Source organism: Paralichthys olivaceus, chromosome 6, assembly GCF_024713975.1.
Source record: "Paralichthys olivaceus isolate ysfri-2021 chromosome 6, ASM2471397v2, whole genome shotgun sequence".
NCBI lineage: Eukaryota > Metazoa > Chordata > Actinopteri > Pleuronectiformes > Paralichthyidae > Paralichthys > Paralichthys olivaceus.
In genome coordinates, this window is record NC_091098.1 from 21874964 (window position 1) to 21900556 (window position 25593).

Sequence of the window (25593 nt, forward strand, 5' to 3'; positions counted from 1 at the left end):
TTCAAAAGTGCATAAACATAATTGGTGATGTATCCTGAATAGATTTTAAAACAAAAAGTATAAATGAATAAAATAGACAGCATAGCACAGAACAACTGTGAGGCCTGGGCCATAGAAACATCTTTCTTTCTTCACTGGTCCAAACAGGCAGGAATTCAGGATTACCACAAATAATGTTAAAAAAATCATATCTCTTCTTTCCTTTTGATCTAACGGAAAAAAACATTTTCGCATCTAGATCCTATTGATATATTATCAAAAAACTCTCTTCCCCTGTTTTCTCTCTTTTTGTGTCTCCATCTGAATCTCTGCTTTCTTTGTTCATTGCATCATTAAGCAATAAGTCAGTAACCACGTAGAATATTAGACTGGACCCGCGTAATGTAATTACAGCTTGTGTCACTTGTGTTTGTTCTTTTAAAATAAATGTATGAGGGGCTGCAGCCTGAGAGCGATATACTAAATAAAAAGAACAGCCACGGTGAAAGAGAAAACATGATGCCGGTAAGTGTGCACCATTTTTGTTTAAATGTTAGCTCCTCTTTTTCTCCTCCTCCTCTAATGGCTCCAAAACAAGCAGTTGAAAGTGGCACATTTAAATACGCTGAGCCGGAGAGGTCCTGCTTAATCATTTAGGAAAAAAGAAGCGTACTTTCATGTTGGTAAGAATGATAATGAAGTGCAAAATCCTTTTTTACTGGGAGTGTCTAATGAGAGAGGTGCCCTACTTCAACAAAGACTATCTTTTGCAGCACACACACACGAAATCCAGACAAGACAAATATAGATAACATAATTAAATTAAACAATGTGGAAAGAAAGTAGGAGCTCAGTTAGATGAGCAGCTCAGAATGGTGCACTGGATACTGAACAGCAGAGCCCTGGAGACATTGGAGACATATACAGTTAGGAGGATTTCTGGGTGATTGTTATTTTTGTGGTCTGTGCTGGATGTGATGCTCTGAGAGATTTAAATGTGGGTTTGACAAACAGAGATTTTAATTAACCCTCACTCAAAAAAAGAAAGGTACGCTTCTCTTCTGTTTTATCTTCTAAAATGTGGATGTTCACTCTGTCAATTAGACTCGTTCAAATATTTTCCTACGTGTGAATCTGGAGTCAGGTGATTTGAAACATTTTGATGTGAAACCTACAGACAGCTCAAACTCACTGGTGAAGCAGGCTGGTTTAAATAATACATTTTCACTTTTCCATGTGAACTAATCAAACTGTACGTGCTGATAAAGGCCATCATGACATTAAGGTAAAAAGGTCTGAGAAAATGAGTTTGTGACATTACTTTTTCCTAAGTCAAGAAAAAAACCTTCAGTCTCACATTTTAAAACTATATATAGATATTTATGTGTATATGAGAAGTTAACAAACAGCTTGTAATACATTTTAAGGACCAGTTTGTGTGTATTCATATGAAGTGTCAATAATAGTCATTGAATGTTTTATGTAATCACAAACAAGAAAAGGATGTTATTGTTGATCCAATGATCATATAACAGAAATCTGTTTTGAGTCATTTAGTTTATAAAAAAATTGCTTTATGTTTTCTATGAGAACGCAGCACGAGACCCTGGAAATCTACTGCCAATATAAAATCTGAAATTTTAGAAGGACACACAACTGAATAGTCTTGCAGGGGGCGGCTGTAGCTCAGACGGTAAAGTGGAAGCCCACTAATTAGATTTGATCCAAACTCTTTCAGTTTGCATTTTCCAGAAGTATCTTTGATAAAACCACAAACTGCCCCTGATGGCTGCGCCGACAGTGTATGAATGGTTGAATGCGTGAATCCCTCCGAGTGTTCGGTAAGACTGGAAAAGCTTTACATAAAATATGATCCATTTACCCAACATCTGACCCTTATCCAAACCAACACATATTACAACCCTTAACCCTAAAACCAAGTCTTAACCCCTGAGCAAAGTGAGGAACGGCATCCTCCAAAAATGTCCTCACAAGGTCTGAAACTCATTGGTTCCCAACAAGAATACAAAATAATATAATTCAGACACATGAGAGGAGTGCACACTTTTAAGGCAGTAAAATGAGAATGAATGTGTGAACATGTAAATGAGAGAAGCACTGAAACACAGACTATAGTGAACACCTGTAAGTGCCATGACCTTGATCACTCCTTCTTTGTGGCAGGTGCCATCATAGCTGTTATATATATATATATATATAGTAGCTGCTGACAGCACCCCAGCAGGCCGTCCATGTCGGAGGTTTTCAAAGGCTCTGATCGCTGCAAACTAATGGCTTTCATTTGGCTCTGACAGCTTGGTATTTGCAGGTCCCTATTGAATTGATAGATTGCATAATTTAGAGTCATTTGTTTACCCAGCTTGTCTTGTGTGTGTTATTTCGCCTCCGTAGAAATGTTAAATAACAAAACAGGAATTGAATATGATTAATAAGACGACTTATAATGTCAAAGCCACCTCTTGTACACTATTAGTTTAGTGGGCTTTGTTTTCTCCAAGTTTTTTGAACGTGTTATTTAGGTGTAAAGGTAGATTTTTTTTTAAGTCTTTACATGATTGTGAACATCACATGACAACTGTGGTGGAGGCATCTAACAGCTGGATATGAGCTGTATCTGAGGATTCCTCATTGATGTCAGGTAATGCAGACATCTCTAGACTCCAGGTTTGCTGCATTGGGCATAATCAAACCAACTTGCACGGCAGCCTTCACACTGATAAAAACCCAATCAAATCCCCTGCCCAAGTAGTCTAGAGGGAGTTTGTATATGATGGCAATCTGCGAGCATCTGAAGCGGAGAGCCAAGAAGCCTGAGCTGAGACGTGATCAAAGCATCCAAACTGTGCTTTGCTGGAGGGAGGCAGAAGATCTGCACCAAACACGACAAAAAAACTCACAAGTCAACAGTGCTGAGATGGGATGCTGATCAGCACTCATACATTATGAGGTGTCTATTAGGAAAGATGCTCAGTATCTATCTAATAATCCGAGAAGTATGCATATCGCATATCTCGAGAACATTGATCACAACAACACTGCATTCGCAACAACTGGTTCTCCAGTTCTGCGTTCTGCTAACTGAGTTGAGCATCACCAAACTTTGGTTCAAAAGGTGAACAGCTCTTTGTGTAATAGCGCTGGTGCAGCTTCAGGTTTCTGTTGACTGAGTCTCACAGTCAGTCTTGGCAGCGGCTTAATTAAAGGTCTTTTACAGGGTCAGAAATAAACTGCAACCAGCATCACCACAGGCAGAGCAAACATCCCATTCAGTGAACAGGCACTGCATTAGTACAACATAATTATTAATGATAATTATTATTTGGATGACATATTGTTTATTCTTTTCACCCATGTGAAGAAAATCTTTAGAGAATAAATGTCAAAATGATTTCTATACTACCTACAGTAGCACTCATAAGAGATTCCCATAACCCAGACTAATGTGTTTTTTATGTATGGTATGTCCTTCATGTCAAGGTAACCAACAGGATCAGGCTTTATGGGTCGAGGGAGACCCATCAGAGTGGAGTGAACACAGTGAAGTAAGGCCTGGCTACACAGCCAAGAGAACATGTTAGTCCACAGGTAGCAGCCACATGCTACGATGCTTTCCATGGTAGTGTCCGTCAGGTCTACAACAATGAATGTGCACAAAAAATACAGCCTATGTTATAAGTATGTATAACCTATTTTTAAAAAAAAGATTGTGCCATGATCAGCTTACCTGTGCACCTGCTATCACAGCATGCACACATATGTTTTGAGTCCATTTTAGTATGAGTGACAATGTCAAAGACAGCTTTTGTTTTTTTGAGATTTCCCCCAGAGTTTAAATCTTTCATGTTTAATTAGAAACCTATTAAGTCTCAAAAAGGAATTCAACAACAGTAGCCATTAAAGCGGATGTGATTAACATTTTCTGTTCACAAGTGAGAGTAATTCAATTTACAAACTGCGACCAAAACATACAGCGTGATAACATAACAACGCACATATGGGGCGATAAATTATATCTAGACGTACATTATCAATCAAATGGCCATTACGGTACCAAATGCACACCAGTGTGAAATAGTGGAGAGCAATGATTTAATAGATCCTCTTGTGTCGTGAGAACAAAGAATCAAATGCCAAAAGTGAGAACAAGCCAAATTCACACATTGTAGTCAATGATTATTCACAGCATTTCTGTGCAAGCCACGTACACGAGGGTGTGTTGATATCCACTCACGGCTCCTTGTGTTTGTTGACATTAGACAAACACTGTTCAACACGATGATGGAACATGAGTAGAATCAATGAATGCATAAGAGCAGGTTTCACTAAATGAGAACAAGTCAGATTGTTTTCTTTCATGGTCTCACAGTTGTGTACTAGTGTCCGCCAATCTGCAGCCATGTGATGAGAGACACATGGAAGTCTACAATAAGGGTGACAGATTGAGAGCAGCATGTACAGCCTGATGCAATCAAAGGTAATATTTGTCTTTCAACTGCATCCTGCTTACTTCTCTTCACATTTCAAAAATCTAAAGTAAGTCTTCCAGATAAAGATTACAAGTACAAACAAAGCAAAATGAAAATAAATAAATGATCTTAGTTTCACACTTTCTTATTTGTTTTGGCAGTTTCTAACTCATTCTAGTGACAGATAACAGCCAGTGTGAGTGGAAGATGGTATTTCTATCCATTTGCTGGGAGTAGGGTGTCGTATCCAAGCTGTCCACATTGCTGCTACACAGTAAAGAAAGTAATATATTACTGCAACCCAGCAGCATGCATTTATGTTGCAGTGTAAATAATTAAAGAGCTGTGTTTGTTCTGCGGCGTTCAAGAACACGTGGAGAGTTGATATCCCAGCGCGAGCCTGCTTGAAGGATTTCATTGACTTTCAAGGAGTGTAATCACCATTCGGTCTTGGTAGATTATTTTGGTCATACGAGTGCAATGTGTGGGAGAGGAGGTGAGGCTGATGGGATCTGTAAAATTGGCAAAGTGGTAAACTGTAAGGGCCCGTGATGGATGACCTGGAAGAGAGATGCAGGGTAATATTTTGGGAGGGGAAATCTAATTTTCTCCAAGCTAGCTTTAGGGAGCACTAAACTCAATCAAACCTAAATGTAATCAAACATGTCTCTTTGTAGCCATAGTGGGATCTCTCTGGCCACAGACTTACAGTTCTCTCTCTCTCTCTCTCTCTCTAACTCTGTATTCCTCCCTCGTTCTCCCATTCATCAGTCCATAAACAAAGACACAACGTGTCAATCAGAGTGGTTAAGGTCGCTGTGAGGTTACATAGAAAGTGCACAAGGGAAACATTTCCTCTATTTGATAAAATAATCCTGTTTCATCAAACAAAACTGGAGCTCACATTGCAGGAGAGGCCTTGCAGATGCATTGCCACAGGACAAACAAACAGCCCAGTCCAAACAGCCATATTTAGAATGGGCACTACACTGGTATGATCTACAGAATTAAATCAGGTAGGCAATTAAAAAAGTAAGTATATCTGCGGTTTTATTCTTCAAGACAGAATGGACTCAGTAAATGAAGTACAGTATTTTGGAGTGGGTCTCTTCTGTTGAGTGTTACACAGTATGCACAGAAAATATGTTTTTTCACTGCTTGGAATAACAACAAGGCCAAAGACGGCATCATCTGGTGCCTGACAGAACTCTGACACACCACTGCTGTCGATATCTACAACATGTGCAACGCTTTGAGCACCTCAGCACCAAGCATACATGATATCTCAAGGGAAAACCGAGCCATGGGAGTGTATTGATTAATGGGCCCTCCATTTGTAAGATTGCACTGGAGCTGTATAGCTGCAGGTGTAATATAATGACATGTGTAGCGGTGAACCTTATATACATCAACCAATGTAACCTCAGGTTCACAGTTACAGCCTTTGACACTTTGAATGTGTATGTTTGAAAGCATGTGTGTAAAACATGCTTTAATATACATATATTGATATGGAGGAGATGTATTATGAAAGCCAATTGGCTGGACGAAGGGTAACAGAAGGACATTGGGTCTCAATCCATCATCATAACACGTCATGTTGGTGCATCTGAAGTAGAAAAGTTTCTTTAGCCCAGTACTTTATAAAATCTGTGTACTTCCAGTCAGGTTTGGATGAAAACCTTGGAAAATACTTTTTCGGATTACAGAGAGGGAAAAAATGTGTTTATCCTTCGGTTGCAATACTCGCCTTTCCTTGGGTTTCAAATAAATTGCTGAATTTAAGTGGAAAACAAAGAGACTCAGAAAAGCACAAGCCATCACAGAACAGGTATAGACCACTGCTTTGTGGAAATGAAAGGGGTGTGTTCCATCTTACAGATGTGATATGGATGACTGTGAGGAGTAGCTGACAATTTGCTTTGTAAGTATGTGAAATACACACTATATTTAGGCTTGTACAGGTAAAAGGCATAAAAGAGACTTGAATGTAACAGCTGGCTCGAAGTGGTAATACCGGAATATTAATTAGGTTTTCCTGACTAACTTACATAACTAATTAGGGCATCCATCGCTTTGCTAAAGGAAAATACTCAATTTTAGTTCACACCGGCTGCTGTGTGGATTTAACACATGACCTGTCAATTTATCATGATTTTATTTTCTATCTTTTGGCAGCATTTAACTGCCACTACCGACAACAAGCTCAGGCATTTGGCTGCGTCCATGAATATGGGCCAGACTTCTAAAAAGACGGAAATGCATTTTTGTTTCAACGTGCTTTTATTTATACTTTCTAAATAAAACTTTCTAATTATCTTTACTCAACCTTAAGGCTACCAGCCAAAGTATGTGGCAAAGTTTCTCTTTTCACCACAGAGACAAACCAAGACAGCTGCACATTTAGTTCAGTCTAGACAGAAAGACATTACTTGTAAGACAAAGGCAACTTTGCCTTAAGAGGATACGTCTAACAAAGCCACAGTGAGAAAGACAGAAAAGAGTCTGTGTTGATATTACAGATGCAGGAGGCCCTGGATTGAACTCAAAAGCTGCATCAGATTTTTTTAAGAGAAGGATTTGCTCGAATTGCAATTTCCTTATGCAGCTGCATGATCAATAATTTTAACACTGGTCAATTACCATATTAAGGCATGTTAGTGGCTGAAGTGTAGTTGTGTGGAATGAATTAAAGAGGAAACTGTTCAGACGTTCACACAAAGGTCTCTTTCATTAGGATATTACATGTTATCACTGACAATTAGCCCAAAACCATGGGAGGACTTTCCTTGACTCTGATAACATATGGAGCTTTCCTCTATATATATTTTTTTACACCACCTAACAACTTCAGCAGTGTAATGAAAGGCATTATTTAAAAGACTCCTTGGTGAATAGCTGTGATCTCTACAAAACGACAAAGGCTCATTATCAGATGGCACATTTGATTTGGTTAAAGTATTGATAAGCCAGGGCAGTGACTTTGAGGTGATCGATTTTGGTTTGAAGAAAAGGTCAAGTGTAATGACTTGCAGATGCTTCTGTCAGCCTTGATCTGTTTCAATATTAGACAAGTAAACAGAACAATGTTTAATCAAAGTCAACAAGGATTTAATTAGTGTTTTACCCTATTGAGAGTTCGTACTGTAGGTACCATATGTGAGTGATTCACACAATCCTCGGTACGGTTTGTTCTGCAGTTTTGGAGTCACGGTTTTCAGTTTGGTTTGGTACATTTTTGGTATAAGGGCATTGCAAAATTCAATATGCTTTAAATTTATCTTGAAAAAAAAAGTCAATAACTTTTCAGCTTTACAAAGTTATAGTTAAAAACACAGAGAGCATTGTCAAATCTTGAATTAATGTTAAACTCATAATTCTAATTAGTACAAAGAAAAATGTGGCCATGTTATAAACTAAAGCCATCAACATCAAGGCAGCAACACACAGGGCTGCATAACTTTCCCACTAAACACCCCTGACGCTTCCATTATGGATTTTTCACTGACTGTCTCTGCATGAAGAGGCTGTTTAAATGCTGCAGGGAGCAGGAGTTGCTCTTCCGTGCCTGGCTCTCTCCTCCTTGTGCTGTCAACGGACACAGTGCGGTGATGTCTTCTTAAACGGTTCATCTTCTCAGAAGCAAAGGACACACGTGTTGCACAGTGTTTGTCACTTTTTTTTAACGTCCCTGTCACGTTTAACACTAAATCCACGATGCAGTCGACCAGAACAATGGGATTTCTGAGACTGACTGACAGCTGCAAACTGGGAAGTTTCACCGAGTTACTTTTTCTGCACCTACCTCATGATCTGTTTCAAATGATCCAAACAACACATGCTTTCCCCAAACTGTGACTGGCGAACCAAATAGATCAGATTTTCATACTTGAACCTGTCACTCTGAGATAATGGACAGATATTACACTTTACTCAAAGAAATATAAGTTGACACCCTTATGCTGCATAAGATAAAAGCATGCAGGGAAACAAGTTTATGGACAGTGACATCTCAGGGGGACCTGGCTTGTGTCTGCATGTTTGGACTCAAAAAGTAATTACAAACCATCTAAAACCATCAGAAACTTGCATGTGAAGAATCTACGCGAAAAAGACAACCCCATTTCTCTCTCTGACACCCAGAGATTAAATAAATGACACCTAAGTCTTATCAATCTCCATCTCTTGCTCCAACTTGACTCTAATTTTCATTGTGCCATTTCAGTTCAAATAGGGACAGACAAGTGACTTCAGCAGATTTTTTATGGTCGGAATATGGGGCAAATAATGAATTCACAAGATGAGAATGAAAGAAAGGAAGCTGAACACAAAGCAAATGTCCCTTTCTACAATTAAAATCATCACTTGAATCCATTTATATAATCAGTTTGACAATTTTAATTTGTTTTTCCTGCCAAAAATGTTATTTAAAAAGAGTCCAAATTGTAGTGGACGACCAAAGACCCAAGAGGCAACATGTCTTTATTTGACATCTTCACAAAACACAAATCAAAGCATGCACTCAGTTTGGTTGTTTCTCTCTAATGAACGCAGAGCCTTTAGCCAGTGAGCGACACACTGTGTACACATGTTAATGATGGCTGGAGGATATCAGGAAAAACTCTTGAGCTGTTATCATCAAACAAGGCTCAGAAAAGTTGATGTGGTAACTTTTCTTCAGGGACCACTTTAGTACTGTTGTGCACACAGGGTACAGAGGTACTTAGGAAGACTCTCATTTCACTTTCCTATTAACTGCCAGTCCCCTGGTCTCTGTGCTCCCACCCAAGTATATTGATTTGAGTCGGTCCTCAGACTAGACTAAAACCGCTTAGGCTTAAATTCTAGACTTTTTTAAGCCCCACGTTGAAGGGGGACAGTTTAGTTTATGATGTGGCACAAATCATCAAAATACACAAAAAACAATTAAAACTGGATATGTGCGTTGTGTTTTGTGAGTCCACACAATCTCAGATACGGATCAGAGCAGATCAGAAAAAATGAAATTGAAACCCTAACTCACAGGGCTGATTTAAGTCTTTAGCAGCTAGTTTTGAATGAACTTAAAACTTAGTGAACTAGTGTAAATTCTGAAATGAGCACTGAAGGCACCGATCCATAAACACCAACTTTAGTTTGGCTCACCAGCTACAGGCTGAGCTGCGATGTGCTCACAGGGTTTTTTGTGCTGCCAATAGTGGAGCAGCAGCTCTCTTTTGGTCAAACGATGCAATATTGACACAAACAATAAAAAAGCTATGCCTAAAAACATGCATACTGCTGCTAATCTACGATTAGCATATATCGGCCACTACGCTACTCCTGTCTCATAACTGCGTGAAAGTAATTCCTCATACGTAGACTGGTGTTTGCACTAAAAGGTTAGAAGCTAAATTAAAATGTATTGGACAGATCTGCAGGCTACATTTTAAATTGAATTCAATACAACATTCATTTGCCAAGATCATCAATTCTCTGATTGTATGGATTCTGTTGAAAATATATAAATGTGGTGTGATCGTACATTATGGCTCAGTAATGTTGTTGGTTGAGTAAATGTGTCATGTCTTTGTTTCAGTCTTGGTGGGTCATCTAGAATCAGTGGGAGCCACCCACAGATATCACAGACTTTCCATCATACCATTGCTCTATTTATAAGCCTCCCCGTACACCAGTGCTGCTCTCGGGGGAGGTCATTAATTTGCCTCTCTGCCAGTGGTATGCCCCACAAAAAGTCCATCAAAACTTATCTGCTGCTTATCTCATATGGCTTTGTTTGCTGTACTAGAAATTATATCAGTGTTCATTCTCATTAGAAAAGAGGCTGTTTAATTACGTGTGATGGCAAATGCTGTACAGAAGCCGATAAGACGGCCCTCTTTTTTTTTTTGTTTCTTGTGTTCTAGTTTCAGCTAATATTGAATTATCCAGTGGCAGGGTCCACGGTGATATAACAGGTTAGATCTGACTGCTGTGGAAAATTGGAGAAAACCTTTTATTTTTGCGGCCCAGTCCACCGCCATTCACTCACAGTCCTGAAGGAGAAACTCCCTCGCGATGCCCACGCACTCCCGAATATTGCCACTCTTTTAATATTCTTTTTTCATTACTTTCTTTCGGTTCAAGGGTGCAGTGATAAGATATGGGGGACAAGACCAAGGTGCACGACAAGATGTTTTCCAGTGGCGATAAAGTGGTCTCTAGATAAATGTGATACAGTCTTCGATAGCCTTGTGCCTCGTGTGTGGCTGTTTACTCCCTACTCCTGTCTCAGCATTTATCAGTGCACCCCTATTGCAGATTGACCCCATGACCCACATGAGCTTATATCATGGTTTTCATTCCAGGCACACTGCCACGGTGGCTGTGAAAGGTGTTTAATGAACTGTCATGTAAGAAGGTTGTGCTTGCCCATTAGCACCCATCCATCCTCCCTGTTTCTGCATCACTTTCTTATTTACAGCCATATCTCACATGCATTTTGCTGAGCCAGTGCATTTCCCCCCGTACTGGAGAGCCCCGGAGGTGTGAAGAGTTCATCTGGAGAAAGATGTGAGGGGGGATAGAAAAGAAGTAGTTTCATATGAGGACGGCAGGGATACGCGCTCATTTCATTCACTTCATCTGTAAATGCAGATGACGAAACATCTCTGTGATAGAAGAAATTCTTTATGTTTGCCAAGAGCCAGATATAAAATTATTTTTGGGTAAACTGCGCAATTTAATCTATTGGTCTACAACACCAGCCAGTGGTCAATGGATCTTTGCTGGAAGCTGCTGGGAGTGTTAGATCGCAGTCCAAGTAGATTCATTGAATATTGATTGGTCTGCACATGAATAGGAGCCTTACAATAGAGCAAGAGGTTTTTTTTCATTTGTTCATTGCTGAATTATTGTGTATTACTAGTATTCCTTTTTCAAAATGACAGATTTTTGTCCCCCATAGAGACACTCAGACAGTGGACTGATTGTTTGTAATTGGCTGTCTGGATTTTGGGACCACAATCTGTTTGGTTTGTGTAATGTTCAGCTGTACAGAGGAACAAATGCACCTGATTCTTTTCAGTTACAGGTAAAGCATATAAAAGGCATTACTTGTTTTTTGTCTCTTAATGCTGTCAAGTACATGACTACAATATATCAAGTACACCAGGCTGAGGAGCAGGTCTGCAATTTACTGGGAGGAACTGCACTTACAGGAACTAAAGTATACTATCACATATACTGGACTACACTGTAAGAAAGAGAAAACTTAAGATTCAACCTCGGAAACTGGGAAATGTTGGGCAAGACATGACTTTTGAAATGTTTTTCCCTGATGGTTCAGTAAAGAACCTAATACATTTTAGTGTGTGGGCATAACATGGTGAGATTGTACACTTTTTCACATATCTTTGGTGAAAATGTCAATAAATTATTTAAAAGAAAATGTAGAGTGCTAATATGAACAGATGCAATTTTTGTGAGCATCTGGATAATGATCCTGATTTTGTGATTCAAAATAAATATTTTTTGATCGATAATAATTGTTCAGTTACTTTACCGCAACAAATATCCCCTGTAACTATATCAACACAATGAATGATTTGCCCAGGTTTCCATGGTTCATGTTAATCACCAATCAGTCTTGGCAGAGGTTTGCACTCTGCTGTTCTTCTTTTGGTAATATCATTTTTATAATAAGGGTAAATACATGTTAGTTTTTTCTTATCCAGGATCGAAGATATCGATAAGGATGTTATATAATTCAAGTGCTTTCTGGTTGACTTTGTATTGAAGATTATAAATCGACGCTGCTACCAACACCCTGCAATAATATGCTGGCTTACAGACAGAAAGGTTTCAGTGAATGCCAACTGATGATCTGTGATGTTCTCTTCATCACAGGAGGCAAACTGATTATATTTAGATCTCTGAGGCCACTCATGTTGGCTCACCATACTGTAACAGTAGACACTCCTTCTGATCATCAGCAACAACAAAGAGTCAGAACACAGCCTCTGAGAATTCACCAAACACCCAGTCATCACATTCTTCATCAGGCTACATAGATTAGACAGAACATGACCAAGTGATTCAAAAGACAGAGTCAGCTTTGTTAGGGGTTAGTTCTCCAGTGGAGCCGTTGTGGCTATGGTTATAAAGACAGCATGATTCAATCTGTCGACTGGTAACATTTGGTACCAATGCAGTGTGCAGGTCGACCATCATCAGGATCAGTGGTTGTGTTCCATCACAGACCTGCAATTGAAATTAAGTTAAAATTAAGAAATGAAGTGCCGAAGCGTAAGTTGCCTTAGACCATAAGGAGATTGCCATAGACAGAATCTTTCACTAACTGTAGCCATATCTGAGTTTATACAATTACATTTTATAGACAGTAAAAATGTTAAAACAGTGGTATTGGTGAAAAATATTTTTTTTTATTTGTCCAATATAAAACTCTGTCTAGATACAGGTTCAAGGAGGAGGTGTGGTATGGACATATCAACAGAGTGATAGTAAGAGGTACACCAGCATGAATGTGACTGGATGTTATTGGTCAGCTGGAAGCCAAACTGAAGAATAAGCCACTACTAGTGAAGTATGACTGGAACACAACTGCAGTGCTCTGCTAAATGCTGTGCTACATAAAAAGAAGCACAGTATCGATTCCTTATCCTCTCTGAAGTATGGAGGGCAAGAGATATAGTTACAGCTGAGTTTTAAATCAAATCTACCTGATTGTTCTAGCCTTTCTAATTCTAGTTTAATATAATATGTAAATGTCGGCTTGTAAGGCCAAAATCACATTTGATTAGTTATAATTATATATTATTATTATTTTTGCAGATACGCCCCCAACTTCAAACTGAATCATCATGAATATTTTTACATTTTACAAAAAGAGAAAAACTGGACTGTTGATGAAGAACACTGCAGATTCAGTCTTGTAAATGTCATTTTTTTTAAACTTGATAGCATTGAACAAGGTGGTTATTTCAATGTCACAATCACAGAGTGCTGGTCAGAGATAAACCACTAATAGAATTACACAGACATTATATCACAACACTGGTTAAACCATTTCCTCAAAGACTTCAGTGTTTTTGCTCTTATTCGAAATTATCATTTATAACATGGAGCTGTTTTATATGTAGACAAAAGAAAAGGGAGAAAAAAATAAGTGGAATAACATCATAAATACATAATAGCCACTCTACTGTTATTAAGCCTTGTGCACTGTACTCTCCTTCCTGAGCATTTAGCTTAGAATCACAAAAAAACACACATAAACACCGCTACTCATTTGTCGAGGATTTAAAGCGACTTACTATGTCTTCAGGACAATTTTCTGTTTATAGATATTTCTTTAATCTCTTCCACTCTACAACAGGTCATAATTCCTTTGGGGACTGGTTCAGAGTAACAAAGTGACCCATAGTGTCTAAAAATATGTACACTTAACCGATCCACCAAGCACAGACACAGCCTTTCTTGAACAAACTCCCAAATCACTCAAGGTTTTAGGCTAATTCAGAGCAAAACAAACACAATTAATGTAACCCTTACAGGAGCAGGAAGTTGCCGGGAGTAAGCGTTCTCACATTTATGGAACTAAATTAGATCCAAACTGTGTTTGTTCCTTTACAGATTTGAAAGATGCAGCGTAAGTTATGCAGTCTGCATGAATGTTTGATGAGATTAACATAGAAAATATAGTGGCCTACACGGCCTCCCCCTCATCTGTCATCCTCAGTACTATGTCCTGAAACAGAGAGAGGTAGAATTATGTGGTGTGTGAGTTCAGTTGGGATTTTGACAGGACTAGAGAATGAGTAATTCAAAGTCCACCCCCTCTTTATTTGATTTTTCAGTTTTTTTGTTTAGTTTCTGTTGTTTTTATATTTCCCTGCTGATACAGTTTTATTAAGAGGTACTTGAGTCTGCTGGCTTGGTTCGCCAGTTGATAGGAGTGAGCGACAATTTCTGCTCTTCACATCAACAACAACACTTGTTTACCTTGCTCACCCGGGACAAGTCTTCACATCACACCCTGGATTCAATTTTGTTTGGCTTTTTAGTTTGTTTGTGAACAAAACAGCTGGGCAGCAGTGGTCTCTCTGACCTCTATTTGTCTTAAGTCCTCCCTCTGAAATGAGCCCGTCTATCCCCCGCAGATTCTTTATCCTCCCATGAAAATGGTTCTCAGACACAGTGACGTTTACTCAGTTGTGACATTGAAAAAAAAAAAAAGGAACATCTGAAAAGTTTGATGAACAGAATTTGCCATTTAAGACAAACACAGATGTTTGCACCATATACTTTCTGATCATTAGCTCGGTTTCTGCACATATGAGCTAATTGTTTATGTAGTCTGTGCATATCTTTATCAAATGCAAAATGCTGTAAAGCATCTGTACTAAAATGAGGAGACAGCTGACAAAGATGTCTTGCATGTAAATGGACTGAAAATGAGTTTAGTCAAGGTTGTACAGCTACTGAAAATTTTACAACAGTATACAAGCTCTGCAGTCGATGTCTACCAGCGTGGCCTAGCTGGCAGTTTCCCACTGTATAAATGAAAGATGAGACAAAAGGAAAATACATGATTAACATATGCAGATTAACACCCACTCAAAACATTGGTTATTTTGAACTGATATAATAATGAAAATTAAAAGGGGGAACCCAAACTACCACCCTGACTTCCTTCATATGGATTCTGTATTACTTCTTTAAGTGACATGGGGGACACACAACATGGTCCACATGCATCCATCAAGGACCTTTTGTGGCTGTTTGTTTATCAAGATATGAAGTAAAAAAAGACTTTTGTAAATATTTTAAATCTGTACTATCAATGATAAGTGGCTTAAAGGTTAAACATAATATGCCATTTCTTTCATTTACAGGCTCTTCAGAAGCACACTGTATGTATCATCGTGTTTTAAGTTTAAACCACTAAGTTTATATCGTTTCTACCATCAGGCTTTATTTTGTCTGACTTGATTGCTGGAGTAGAATAAGTACTCATGAGGGACAGGAGGAAGTCGCTGTAGTGAAATTATTTGGGACATTCCCTCTGTAAATGGAGCCGATGATGACTAATTTAGGAAGTGGCTCCCTGTGGTCTACCTGCTGGGGATACTTATCTGAACTCCCTTTAAACACTCAACACTGTGTATTTTCCTTCCTAAATAAATGTTGTCACACAAGAGTAATTCTGAATAATTGATGAGTCCATCTTTCCATGCTAACAGATGGTTTTTGTGGAAAGAAAACTTGCACCACTCTGGGCCACCAAAGCCAAACTTGTTTGATGCTGACAAACATTGGCTTTAAAGCCTGAAAACTATGACGCGTGGTTTTGTTTGAATGTCAGTGAACCGAATATTTACCGGTTTAGCTACACACAGAATATGGGTCATGCAACACAAGTTAATTATCAAATAATATCCAGTTGAGTTGAGATGAGTAACTTTACTGCCATTACAATAAATGCTAGGAATTTTCCTTTACAACTGAAATATTTTAATAGCGTTTAAAAAATGTAATTCTATCAAAGTGTTGTTCAAACTGAACATTTGACCACATGTACTCATTATGATTAATTCATGTGGAGCTATGAAAGTCTATGCTATTTTTAAAAATGATATCCAGCATCTAATAACCAGTAGTTGTAGAGAGATCTTAGTCTAAACCAACGGGTTGACTTGAAAAACCTGTATCACCATCCTCCACTTCACCGTTTGCAAAGCAATGAAGCAATAATAGACCGATGATCCCCTTTCTATCCTGATTTATGTGTTTGTAGAATATGGATGGATTGTTCAATACATTTTAGCAACAACTAGCGGCCTGTCTACAACTTTTTTACCGAAAGGGTGAAAAATGACACTTGCCTCTATCCCAAAGTTGAATCAACACACGAGTGAACTTACTAGAAGTATCAAAATATTAGAAAGTTGGCTATTGATGTGACTGATGTTAAGAAAAAAACATCACTGTACGTGCATCCCTGCAGAATAACAGAAATAATCATCTGAAATAAATGTCACACTTGTTAAAGCAAGGGAAAAGGAGCTGGTTAAATAAATCACATTTGGAATGGAGTATTGTAAATGAGCCGGTCTGAATGGGTAGGAGATTAGTTTCTTTATTTTTAAACATGATATTTCCCATCAGGTTAGGGTTCACTCTCAGGAAAATGTGATTTGTTGTGCACTCATTATTTTTAATTAGCTCCATCTCCTCAGTCAGTTATTGCCAGTTTTACCGATAACACTGCTGTCTGTCAACACATGTTTGTGCCTCCTGATAATGCCGATGGCTACTGCCAAGAAACTAAAGGCTGAAATAACAAAAGCTTTAATGAACTGGCCTGGGCTGAATTTCTTTAAGGTCGTAAATCAGTGACGCAGAAGAATGAATCAGGCATATAATTATACAAAGAAGTTATGAAGTGGCCCAAAGAAAAAAAAGAAGTCCCTGTGACTCCATCAAACAAAACTGGCTGTGCTCACTGGTGTGAAGCATTCAGCTTAAACACTTCAAGAATGGATGGCTCCTGTGCATCTCAACACTGCAGAGGGTTTGTGAACCACTGACCTCATGATGCTTAAAACACTTTGAAGACGAGGGGCTGGATCAATAAATAAAGTATGAATCTGACACAATATGAGAGACTCCTTCCCAGAAATATTAAATCCATTCATGTCCCAAGGCCCTGTGAGAATCTCCCTTGTTCACTCTATTGACACCTTTTGAACCACTACACTAAGGCTGTTGCCCATAGGGACGAGGCAGCGGAGCGACGCTGAACACATCCATTGTGTTACTGCAAATACATCCAAACATTTCACTGTAATTCACGTTGATCATCTGTTGTGATTCTCCCAGACCTCTCGTACAACATGCTGGCTTTTCACAGCGGAGCAATATTTGATATATAATCAATCACTTGAGACAGACAGGATTTCTTTCTTTCGTCCAAATGATTGAATGGTATTTTGATTCATTCAACATTTTTCTCTTGTTTTGTTTTTTGCTTGGTCAGTGTTCAAACCTTTGTATTAATTGCACTCTTTACAACTTCCTTTCAGATTTTGTGCATTATTGTTTGTGCAGTGACTCATTTATCAAAAATGGCATTTAGTTCAAATCTCTTCAACATTCTCAACCTTTAGTTGAGATCATTTGCATTTTTAACGCATGTAATAATTCAATGTGTAATGAGATAATTAATCACAGTTGCCACTGGCCAAATTAATGATTGCCACAGCTTAACAAACCCAAGAACTCTGTAGAAACAGAGAGCGGCTTTCAGAGTAGAAGATAAACACTAAGTGCCAGGGCTCATCAAATATTTATTTCAGCTGCAATGTTTTTTGTTTTGCTTTTTTTTCCACCAAAGCAAAGTATGAAAAATAAACTACCTATTTGTGACAGAAGGTTAAAATGAAATGGAACAAGCCACCCTAGGAAGAACGACAAATAAATTCTTATCTAGTATGGCCTGTCTGTTCTCTTTTACATACAGATACAGAGATTTATGCAAACTGAAACAATGCACAAATGGCTGCTGGCTACAGTTTTCTGCACTGCGTTTCGTGGGTGTATGTGAGACACTGCACAATTGAATAAACAAAGGATGAGGAAAATAAAGTTGTGGAGACCGGTTTGTGCGTCAAATTGGGTTTTCATAAATCAGGAGCACTAAAGTGGAAGATACTTGAGGTTTCTTGCTGCAAAGCCATCCCTGAAATTACACCGGATAACATATATTTGAAAATAAAGTTGCGCTAACACAACATCACCTAATCAATCAATAGTATGAGAGTGTATTGTGTGAAGGAACACCAAATGCGTATTCCCCATCAATAAAGTCATGAACAAACTAGTAATTTGTATAAATGCAATGAGACCATTTTTCAATTACTGAGGCCCATTTGCCTGAGAGATAGATATTCAAATATATTCAACAACAGGAATGCAATTGCATGAAAAAGACAAAATGCATCACTGTTAGAGAAATGCCTCCAAAAACCTGCATTTTGTGTTTTGTGTTACAAATAAGTTCCGTTCACATAAGCTGTAATTTTCTTCTTTTGTTGTTACAACTTAAACTGTGACCCAGATATTCTTGGCAGTTATTAATCAATTCAAAGCTCACATAGTCAATTCTTTTGTAAAATAAAGCTTTGAATTAATGCCAAACTTATTGAGCAGGGTTCCTAATTTAGACAGAAGCTAAGACAATTGAAAAACACCACGCTCTGATGAAAGCAATGAAGACACAGGGGGACAAATTAAGTGAACAGAAACCAGTGGCTTTTAGCTTTTACTTTTAAACTAATTTAGTTCAGTGCGACACAGGACTAATCAAAGCCTTGATATAAGACCCTTATTTATCAAACAGCATCGAGGACCTTCTGTTATCGCCCTGCATCCTGTAAACATGACTGTGACACTTATGGATCCAAACAGCAAGTGTTAATGGCAGAGCGAGGTGAGGAAGGCAGGATGTAAGATGTAACACATTATTTGTAGTGTTCATGAAATACATAATGAGGCAGTCACTAAGACTGGCTTGTTTACTTTTAGAGGAATTTTTCTTTCTTGGATTTCTGCTGCTACTTTACAAAGAGGAAACGTGAGTGTGGGTTTTAGGTCACCCTGTTTTGGAATTTGGAATCCTGCCCTTTATGCTATGTTTGGGAATCTTGTCTCAATAAACATTCATTTCTAATAAACGTGTTAAATATTTGAAGACTGAGACTTTACCACATCGAGGACCTGAAAGCCTGAAGTGATTGCACCATGGTTATGAGATAAACCCACTCAGGGAAGGTTTTTGTAGAAAAATGATTCAGCGCTCTGGATTTATTTGGACAAATTTATTTGTATTATTTTTGATCAAAATCTAAACCACTTCTCATTTTTCCTGCAGGGTACTTGCTGCAAGTGCAGCATAGTCTCACAGAATCCAATAATATGATAATAAGCTGACCAACAACCCCATTCAGGGTGGTGATTATTTGTGTATCAAAGGCTATAAACATTCATTATTCTTCCTGTGGTGAGCTATCAGTGCCTCAGGGCAGCGTATGCACATCTTAAATGTTTTTGGAGAAGTCAGCCTGAGGCACAAAACAGCCTCAAAAGAAAAGAATGTTCGAACACTGAATACATATTCTTAATAAAAGACAATTTTTTGAATACAAATACAATGTTCAGACTTAAGGTCCTGCAAAAAGTTACTCCACCATTGTATCTTGATGGGCCTTTTGTCAGGGAATAGGATTGTATCGCAGTGGTGGATATGGACATTATAACGGCAAGATCGTTGCTGTGATGTGAGGTCTATATTGATGTGATTGATGAAACATCTGGGTTGAATTAAGAGTGTATATATGGACAGTCTTGATCAAATGCCTGGTGGAGATGTAAGGTCAAAACATTGGGTTTGTATTTAATACATTTCTGAGCAGGATTACTTCAAAACCACTGAATGGATTTCTACCAAACTTGGAAGAAAAGGACATGAACCATCCAGGCGAAGGGGCAAACCCAGAAGTTTTTCAACAATATAGAGTCCGCTTTCAAATTTCCAAGGAATAATTCATAGATCTTAAAGGAAAAAATCTGTGAGTGTACGGATCCGAATAAAAATCTGAAACAAGCTGATTTAAAAGTTGTTTCATAGCAGGGTGTCCTTTAATTGGAATAGTCCTTTTTATCAATTTATTATTCTTCCACAATGGGGATTTTGATTTCCTGGGCCACGGTGGAGGTTTGCCTTGTACAAAGTGCTGTACTAGTTTTGGAAGCATTTATTGAATTTACAGTTGTTCTTTGTTTCTTAGACATATTTCTGTAACAATAATAATTTTACAACATTACTTCACGATTGTGAATCACATACCTCTAGTATACCACTGTGTACTGATTCTCATTCCTCATCTATGCAGTTAAAACAAACCCCCTTATCATACCAAGAGAATAGTAGCCTTGAACTATCTACTATATGTACTATAGAGAATAACCCCAGCACTATTAATTATTTAAAATAATGGAGGGTCATTAAAGTGCACTAGGCAGCGAACAGGGAGGAACTCCAGACTCTCTTTAACATTAATTTAAATGTTCACAAAACGTCCACATCATGAATAACGCTGCTCAGCTCAGAGAGACTTGTCAGTGGACGTTCCCTGTGTAACTGAAGCCTGGAGCGGCGCCAGAGTGTTTTACACGGCTTTTAATGTCTGCGTTTTACTTCCTTCCTTTGAGAACAATAAGTGCATTTGTTGACAGTAACATCTGACACTTTCTGTGCGTCTTGGGTTTTTTCAGTCTCCTGAATCTATAAACATCTGAATTTTATTAAGAACACTAAATTTGAGGGATCTACACTCATGATGTTGCCAGCGAGACACTCTGCTGACTGTAGGGAGTTCAGTCTCGCTTCAGTTACCCTTATGTTGATTGGACTATTTTTAGCCTGGCACTGTGGCTGTCCTGAGCCCAATTACAGTGTAAACAGCAAAGCAGAATGAACAAACTGATAGAGGATGAACAGAATATTATATGTTGATGTAAATGCAAAGTATTATACTAAATTTTGAACTCAGATCACGTTATGAATTACAATAACCCTGTTTGCAGTAGAAAGAGTGCGTTTAATGACAGCTCTCACGGAACCATTGCGGTGAGATACCAATCTGCCGCAGCTCGATGTAATGCAACCAGGATCAGTGAGTACAGCTGGGACATTTTACACCATGCACTTAAGTCAGCACATTACTGATCAATAATTACATTACAGTAATCACTCTATAAATTCTGTCTGATACACAATGTTCTGTATTATCAGGATGGCCCGGTTAAGTGAAAATACGGTGATAGGTTCCTACTTTTGCTCAGCATCCTGATTCTCTCCTTGTGGCTAAAAGGTTATATGCTGATCACACATCAAAGCTAGTTACACACATTAAGTACTTATGCAAAATATGGAGCATTGTGTGTAGATTGCTGCAACATCATTAAATGTGAGAAATAAAGGGGTCTGAAGACTTTCTGAATCTTATATATATAGATATATATATATATATATATATATGTGTGTGGCTATAACAACCAAAGAATCGTCATCCCTTTCAAGGTAGTCACACACTGTGCAGCAATACACCACTGGCTGCTTTCTGCCACGCTCTGGACACTGGCTGGAAGTCTCATTCTGCGTCAAGCAAACACGTCAAACACCATCTGCAGAGCACGCTGGATCTCCTCCACTGTGTCAAAATGCTGACCCTACAGCTTGAATTTTTATTTCGGGGAAGAGGAGGAAGTCACAGGGAGCTAATTCTCTGTGAGCAGGTGCATTGCAATGGTGGAACAACCAAGTGCGACTGCGCCACAGTTCATGTTGTTTTTAGCAATTGTCCTCGCTTAGACACTTTGGAGCAGTGCAATATGAGTCAGTATTGATCCTTGACATGTTCAACACAGAATTTGTTTGTTCTCTGGACAACTTTGTGACCTTGGGGTGGGCAAGATGACGTCAAATCAATATCACAATTATTCCGAACTTTTACCTCGTTCAGGATTAATGAACGATTATTTTATAACACCCCCCCAATGGGGCGCATTACTCGATGTCGGTCAACAAGCGACTCTGCTCCTCTTTCTAATCATTCATCCGTAGATTGATTCTTTTCAAAAATCTGCTTCATATTTATGTTCCTGGACAAACGGGGTGTCGCTTCTTCTGCAACTGTGAGGTTAAAACACTGGGCTGCATCATAATCTGAGTGAAGAACTTCTCCCCTGTCACGATCACATAATTAATAGATGATTTCGGATCATGAATCCGAATCGTCCCAGTCCCTTTAACACTGATGTCCTGGCTGTGTGCGTCACAATTACGTGTTTAACACAGGTACTGATTTAAAGAACACTGATTAATGACAGTTAAAGCTGTACATATTGCCCTGTCGTGATTTTGTATCCATACTCAACAGGAACAGTCTCTGAGTATTTGGATTTCTCTCTCTCTCTCTCTCTCTCAGTCAAAGAGGTCAAAGTCAAAAGTGCCTGATGGAAATAACTCTCAAAAGGCTGTTAATCTTTTAGTGGGAAAAATATTTGCGAGTCTTGCAAACAGGGAATTTTGAAAAATAAGCACCTGCGGTACGTTACAGAAAAGCCAATCAGACTTTGAATCTTGGCCCAGGCGTCTGTGTGGACTTTGCATTGTTCACTTGCAAGTCTCATCATATTGATCTCGGTCACAATGGGTGGAGGGATCTCAATGTGCTCTATGACTCAGCACATTGGTGCTGCAGCTAGTCACAGAGGGAAGCCAGGCTGAGAGATAGTAATCTTCTTTTACTTGGCAAAAGTCATGTGTCTTAATGACAAGAACACTGAAACTGTTGAGTACTTGAAAATAAGAAACCACATAAAAACTGTCTGCTTGATCAATCAGTATGCCAAGAGGAGAATTGTTTAATTTATCACTGTAAGAATGGAAATCTACACTGTGGGGACTCACTGACCGAAGGCTTCACCTTGGATAACATCTAGTGCTACATGCAGCTGCCTCTTAATGGAATGGTGAAGACTACAGTGTGCCTGAAGGGGCTGGTGGGTGATATCCATTCCCCTCTCGGGGCCTCCAGAGAGAACAAACATAACTACACTTGCCTCCGTCTGAACATAAAAAGCAGAAGTAAAACTGTTCTGTAAATTAAAAGCTACAGCTCCATTATTAGGGCTAATTGTACAGTTGTCCTCAAGGATACTGAAAGGTGAAAGGGTTTGGGGAGGTGAATGTTGAGTTTAGTTACTGCTGCTCTGCATGTCAAGCTCATGCCATTCTAGCACAGTAAACATGCAGTTTACAATGGTAATGATATTTAACATTCAAAAGTTCTTTTTTTCACATTTATACCTATATAAAAATGACAATTTTTATGTTGGGCTGTAATGGCAACTGTCAAATTTTATCAGCAGCTAGCAAGATAATGATTGCTAACTAGGTGAGTTTTGAACCAAAACTTAGTTTTAAATGTAAAGGATTAGTTCTAAAAGTAAATAAGTCAAAATGTCTGAGGCAAAATGCGAAGAGTTTTATTGTTCGTCTACTGCACAATGAAGGTGGTTTGCTCTGGTATTATGTTATTGTTGTTTAAATAAAACTGTAATTAAAATGCCATTAAATGCTTTGTTATAGTTCAATGTTTTCTGGACCCAAGTGCAGACAATCACACAAAGGCAAGAATGTGCAGTAGAGACAGTTTTAATTAAAGAAAATTGGCTTACATACAGACGGATGGAGTAAACTGAAGAACAAGCTGCCAGGCAAACAAACTGCACATGTCCAAACTCTGTTAATCCAACAACTAAGGCAGAAAAAAACAAAGCCAGAAGCTGAATGCATGAACTAAGAACGAGTGAAGGGAAACCTGACTTAAATACTGAGGGACGCAATGAGACAGTTAAAGCAAATCAAGGTGTTGCAGAAAATCACTAAGGCAAGAAAAAACAGATAACTAAAACCACAATGGACACACAAGAGGAGTAATTTCTAAAAAGAACACATAAACCATTAACAAATAATAAAATGTATAGGTGTTAAGTCATACAAGTGGCAGATTGGGACATACTAACTACAGAAAAGCATTTGTGCAGAATTAAGATTCATCCCTTATTCTTTGCAGGGGAGATGGCTTTTAAGTTTTAAGTTTAAGTTTTTGACCTGAAGAGGCGCTACAAAACCGTTTATGTTCTAGCACTCATAATTCAGAGAAGAAGGTTGAGCAAAAACATTGTTGAACAATACACTGTGTTTGCTGAACCTTATTTTAAAACCCACCTGTGACCACTAGTTTCAATATCACCAGCTAGCATTTCTAAGATTATTTTCTTGAGTGCCTTGAAAAGCACTAATAAAATCCAAGTATTACTATTTATTATAATGTTCTGACAAACTTTTACCTCATCACACTTTATACTAAGATGTGTGTCAGTAAGACTAAGTTAACATACTGTACTCGCAGGAAGTATTTACTGAATCATTTAAAGAGCCCGACCGAAGCTTTTGATTTTCCTTCCCCAGCAAACAGTGCAGATGTATAATATTTCTGTTCAGTTCTAATGAGCATCATTACTCCTGCATTGATGCTGTGCCAAATGAGCTCCCTGAATTTGAAAAAAGGAACAGTTATTTAAAGAAAGTGATTTGAACATTAAATCTGCATCAAAAATCTGCTTGAAATTCACATCGTAGCAATTAAGCATATTTTCAAAGCCCATTAGCAATTAAATAGATAGTTCTGGGGTGAGTGTGTACGGATTAAAGTAGTTCTATAAACTTGAAGGGGGGGGCATACTGTATCGGTATACTCTCTATGAAGTAATTAGGTCACAAAGCACTCGCATCAGAGAACAGGAAACTTAGCGGCTTTGGTCCCAGCCTGAGCAGATGGTAACACATCACTAAAATGGAGCCCCGCGAACAACCTACAGGGATCTTTAACGCTCAATCTAGAATGTGAGTATAGTGAGCCATCTTGAACTCGGCTGCAGTTTTCATATGTCAAACCTCTGCCAAGATATTCTCTCTTTGCTGCATAGAACACACTGTCCTTTCACAACACATCACATCTTTCTTTTCATTCTCTGGGGCAAGATCGGAGGAGGCCCGCACAGAGGAATTTAATTTCTTGAGTCAATGCTAAGAAATGATTGTGTTCTATTAGAGGAAGCACACTGTTCAGGACTATCGCTCTAGTCCAGTGAGCAAGAAATCTTGCCAGCACAAACATGATAAGCTCTGTCTGTCCCGGTTCTTGACAGAATGCTGAAATTGTGTGATTGTTACAGCAGTGAATATCCCTCAGGTAAAAACAGAACACTGGGCAGCCTCACCACAGCCGCCACTCATTTGGCAGATATGGGAAAAGACACGTGATAGTGGCCACACAATACATGACCGCAACAAAATTATAGAAATTCAAACAAGGGACAAAATATTTATATGGATATCAGGCCTGTGCAAAATTAAATTGTTATTTTAAATTGTAAAATAAAATCATTATTATTATATGTAGTAGTATTTACATTCCTTTAATTTGCTCCTATA

General features: G+C 38.5%; 1 protein-coding gene and 1 long non-coding RNA gene across 6 annotated transcripts in view; one reads left to right on the forward strand and one right to left on the reverse strand.

Moving 5' to 3' along the window:
- The window catches only part of LOC138410437 (uncharacterized), a 211632-nt gene that overhangs the window by 89843 nt on the left and 96196 nt on the right, over window positions 1–25593 (reverse strand). Inside the window, exon 3 of one of the 4 annotated variants that reach the window (XR_011243132.1) lies at window positions 8740–12707. The exons of 2 other annotated variants lie outside the window; for them this stretch is intronic. This is a non-coding gene — a long non-coding RNA (uncharacterized lncRNA). Of the gene's footprint in view, window positions 1–8739; window positions 12708–12889; window positions 15020–25593 lie in introns of those variants that run through there. One more of the 4 variants, XR_011243133.1, reaches the window with a different exon arrangement.
- LOC109635196 (metabotropic glutamate receptor 4-like) overlaps window positions 1–25593 on the forward strand; it is a 167182-nt gene that overhangs the window by 88748 nt on the left and 52841 nt on the right. The window lies entirely within an intron of this gene.